Source organism: Cryptomeria japonica, chromosome 9 (genome assembly GCF_030272615.1).
Source record: "Cryptomeria japonica chromosome 9, Sugi_1.0, whole genome shotgun sequence".
Lineage (NCBI taxonomy): Eukaryota > Viridiplantae > Streptophyta > Pinopsida > Cupressales > Cupressaceae > Cryptomeria > Cryptomeria japonica.
Window position 1 is genome coordinate 572,635,863 of NC_081413.1, and position 5,238 is coordinate 572,641,100.

The 5,238-nt window shown below is 32.6% G+C and overlaps 1 long non-coding RNA gene across 1 annotated transcript; it reads left to right on the forward strand.

Moving 5' to 3' along the window:
• The first annotated feature begins 399 nt into the window (after positions 1-399).
• LOC131062883 (uncharacterized) lies at positions 400-3,465 on the forward strand. Its single transcript, XR_009110976.1, has 2 exons — positions 400-1,053; positions 1,367-3,465. It is a non-coding gene; the product is annotated as an uncharacterized LOC131062883 (long non-coding RNA).
• The last annotated feature ends 1,773 nt before the right edge of the window (positions 3,466-5,238 follow it).

Consider the following 5,238-nt stretch of genomic DNA (forward strand, 5'->3'; position numbering starts at 1 on the left):
TTGGATTTGAGTGATTAAATCTTTTATCAACATTTTAGATCATATTCCATGTTCCATCATCAAAATGAATTAATTAGAAAAGAGAAAAAAAATTACACGTTTAATATTTACTCCTTAGAATTATTTTGATTAATTGTTTTAAAATTTTATTAAAGAATCAATTTCTGATTTAATTGTATTTATATAAATTTAATCTGATTTAATTGTATTTCTATAAATTTAATATTTAATAGATTGTATTACATGCTATCATTTTTATCAATTTTTTTTTTTTTAAATTTATTTTATTTGAATTAATATAAAATAAAATTTTTGATTCTAATTCTAATTCTAATTAAAGATAAATTATTTAAAAGAAATTATATGATAATTAAAATTTCCAGGTGCACAATTAATAGGTCCTTTCCCCTAAGACTCAAAATTGGCTTGAATTCTTCTTTAATTTGATTTTTACAATTTCTTCCAACACCTTTAGAATTTAATCGAGGGTATACATGAATTATCTCTGTTTCTGGTGATTATTTTAGAAATATCTTCACGATCAAATCTGTTTCTCTTCTGGTTCAAAATGTTGGCTTCTCAATCTGGTTTCTGGTAAGGTCAAGTCAATCTCTTTTACAGTGAAGTTTATATCTCGTAGATTTGCGGTTTTCTTGCTGCTCTGAATCGGATTTAGGGTAAGATTACGGACATCTGTTTTTCAATAAATGTTTTATGTAGTGGATTTGTGCTTTTCTTGCTTTGTATCGATGTAAAACACAGGGGTCGTGTTTTGTTCTTAAATTATCCATGTTACTCCAACGATATTGTAAATTAGGCTTCGGAGAAATCTTAAAAGACCTGTATTATGTCAGAGGGTTTCATTGAGTTGTTAAGAGTGCTCACTCTGGGCTATTGACATATGCTTGTTCGAATTTTTTGTCAAATAAACTGCTATTGTAGGAATTATTGGACGCTCTGTTCTAACCAATCGTTTATTGGTGACGGCAAACCCTACTTCTGGATATGTAGAGCAGCAGAGATGAGAATATTAAATCTTCTTTTGTTTTTAAGGTAGATTTTAATGTCTTAAACTCTTTTTGAAGGATTTGCCTCTGCAAAATTACTGGGGAAGGGCTTATTTTTGAAAGTTTGCATTTTTTAGAGATGAAAAATTCAGGCAGGCTGCCAATCGATTGCCTATTTCTTTTTAGTAGATAAATTGGTCAGATAAAGCAACCCCCTTATTTTTTTCAAAGAGGATAAATACACGATTGTTTAGTATAACTGTGCAAGAATGTAGAGATCTAAAATAGGGAAGTCAAACTTATACCTGACATTCATGAATTGCTAACACAATGAACGGAATCCGTGTTCCTCTTCGTAGGGGTTGCTCAGAGAGTTTCAGAAAATTATGCAATGAAACAATTCCGGCAGAAGTACTGAGCATCTATCTCTGCTGCTGGTTTCAGTGTTCAACATGTCAATTTACGAGTAAGTAATTGTAACCCTGCAAATCGATTTCAGTTTGTCAGATCTCCATCTTTAAATTCGTGAGCAACAACTGCAAACTTATGGTTCCTAGAACCAGCTAGAATAATGTTTCCAAAACCAATATTTGCACCAAATTTCACACGAACGATTTTAATTCAAATTTGCAGTAGCTCATTTTTTTCTATTTTTCTTTGGGAAATTTCCTGCAAGATTGCAGCATAATAACAAGGGTCACACCCCTCTCAATCGAGCCCCAGGGGCCAATATAAATCCAACCAGATTTGAATCTGGGTAATGGATCTAGAGTTCAGATTCCTATCTCACACCCACTGGATTGCAAACAAATAATTGTCAACGGTCTCCCCTGATCCAGAGGAGGGTTTACCCTGTTAAATTGCACCTTTGGCTAAAAATAGCTTCAAGTGCTGCCTATGCTCTGGGGTTTTCTGATATTCAGCGACAACTTTCATAATATGGTGATAATCTTTATACCAAGTATTTGAATGAGATAGTTCTTCAATTCCACCTAGGGTTGTAGATTAAATTGTTAGATTTTGTTTACCATGGTAATTGCAATGGCTCTATATATCTGCATACTTCAGAGTGTTTCTACTTTCTAGAGGTTGGGTGTTTTTTAAACACGTTATTTAGCGTATTTCGGTTCCTTACCTAATTTCTAGATTACAAATTAACAGACATAACTTCTCAAAGTTTGAGCGTATTACAAGTTAATCAAATGGTAGTGAATTTGGCTCTCTGCAGAAGTGACCTACAATAAATAGTACAGTTTCTTGGCATATATTGGCCCACTTTGAATGTATTGGTTCCTTTTTCATCTAGGTGCTAGGAAGCAAGATCCTTTGATGATTAAGTTGTACTAACACAGCAACCTTCACATTTACATTTCAAAAACAGTTCTTATGGATAGTGGTAGCATCCTTGAAAGTTAGAAACTATATTTTTTTTTTTAGATCTATTAATGTGTATCATATAGCAAGCACTATGGCCCAAAAGGTGCACAGAGATCACGAGCCTGCCAGACCCAGTGGAGGCTTGAGCCTGGGTCGATGCAATAACAGTGCCACCTGTGACCATTACATGATGCCCTCAACAGTTGTATTTTTCCAATTTTATTACTTATATGGCATGAGTTTATGTTCAACTTATAAAAAATATTTACTTAAATGTTTCCCATTTCACCAGTCATTCTATCATGTTAACTAGAAACGTGTGTCATAAAAAATGTATGCAATGAACTCCCATCACACATTTCATAGAAGGGGCTCTCTAACTTGGAAGGCTATCTAGTTTCTAGAATGTATCAAAATATACATGCCTCTCATGTATCATAATAGATACCTTGGTGCATCCTAAAGACTGGATAGTCATTTCTCTAAACAGAAAGGAATGTATTTCTCACAAATAAACCCAATCTCATATGACTGTATACAACTCCCCAAGTTTTTTATTCTACCTTTATTAAATATTTTTGGAAGTACTAGCTGCAATTAACTTATTTTTTACTACACTAAAAATATATTCTATAGAAGAGTTTCCATGAGTTATGAAGATTACCCATTCTGAGATGTACTGACGTATATGCTTAGTTTGAATTTTCTGTCAAACAAGCTGCTATTGTAGGAATTGTCAGATGCTCTATTCTAATCTACGGTTAATCGGGGAGGGCAAACCCTACTTCTGGATATGCATAGCAGCAGAAATGAGGTTATTAAACATTCTTTCCTTGTTAAGGAAGATCTTTCTGTCTTCTATTCTGTTAATGTATATGTAGAAATTCGAATCTGCATAGTATTTTCCTGTCCTTCCTCCCTTCTTTGTGTTGAGTAATCTTAGATGGTTGTTCGTGCTTGATCTATCTACAAAATTATGCCCGAATGGATGCAATGACAGTGGCACCAGGAACCATTGCATGATGCCCTCAACAGTTGTATTTTTCAAATTTATAAAAATCAAAATTGTTACCTATTTGAATCTGCAAACTGGTATCTTCTCCTTCCTTCTTTGTGTTGAGTAATTTTAGATGGTTGTTTGTGCTTGATCTGTCTTCAAAATTGATAAATATGTGATACTAATTCTAATTAAATATAAATTATTTAAAAATTTATATGATATTAAAAATTTATAAAAAATCATTTTTATAAACAAACAAATTTATTGACGATCAAAAGTTGAATTGAATTTTTCTTTAGTTTAAATGTAATGTCTCAAATTTAAAAATAAAATAAAAAATCAAATCATTAATACTATAAAGTTATAGAAGATTATTTCACAAAAATGAAATCACTAAGATTGTAACTCAAAGAACGTGAGATTGAAAAGAAGGATGATCAATTCATCCTCTCCACACTTTCAAAGTTAAGACCTAACTACTCAGCTTTCTATTCCACCGAGAGGGCTCTTGGTCCAACATGGTCAATGCCTTATATTGATAATTTTATTGTAGATCTTACAAGGGAGAAAGATAGATTAATTTAGATGGGCACCACTGCAAAACTCAAGTCCTCATTGCAAAGAGTGGAAAATCACAAGTTCAAAACAAAGATAGTAAGCAAAAGGGTAATGAAGAGAAATCACAATTGTCAAATCGAGACAAAAAGAAAGAAAGAATAAAATGTTCCTATTACAAACAATTGGGACATAAAACATTCAAAGGTATGAAGAAAAAGATTAGGCACTTATCTCATCTTCTTGAGGAGAATAAAGGAGTCTTTGAATTTTCATCGTCACTAGACAAAGAAAATTCAAATGGTATGACATTAACATCTATAGTTTCAGAATAATAGAAATGGCTTCTTGACTTGGCAACATCCCACCATATGACATATTCCCTATATCAATATATTTCATTGTATCATTTAGATATAGTTGAAATAAAAATAGAAAACAACATTACTTTGAGTGTTTGTGGAAAATGTACCATTTAGATAGGGAATTGATATTTCATTCATGTGATTTTTGTTCTAGAATTAAATAGGAACTTTCTTTCTATTCATCAAATTGCAAATAGGGAGTTTTGAGAAAATAATCGAGTTTCAACCAAATTTATTTGTCATCCGAGACTTGCTAAGCAAAGCAATTGTAGTTGTTAAAAAAGCTAATAGTTCTTCTTGTTTATAGACATATACAAACTTTGATCCAAATGATTATTCTTCTATCGTACACTCACTAGCATCTAATGTAGAAAAATCATCATCTATTGCAACAAAGTTCAAAGGTGTTTTAGAGAAAGCTTCCAAAGATTCTTATCATTAATACAATATTGACTCCATTGAGGATATATGTAGTCACCTTTAATGTATGAGTCTTTGTATCATGTCTAGTTTACTTTTTTCATCACTATTTTTAAGGATTTTTTTTCCCACTAGGTTTTCTTTCATACTCTGCTTTATGAGAGATTCTTTTGTGCATGGGTACCTGCCATGACTAGTAGCAAAGATTTATCATCATTAATGCTTACATTACTCCCTGAGTTGCCCTTAAGGGGAGAGGGGGGCAGGTGTTGTTAGTGTAAATTGTGACATCATGTCTCTAGTTTGCTTTTAGCTCGCATAGGCATAGTCCTATTCACATTGTTTTAGTCTTAACTTATGCACTTTTAGAGAATGAGGTTGAGACATGTGTACTCACTTAGAGAGGCACCTCTTCCACACACATGCCACTTGTTCACACACTTGTCAATTGTTCTCACAAGTGTCCCACATATGGAGGGGTATTTAGTCATCATTCCTACCTCCTCATCTCACT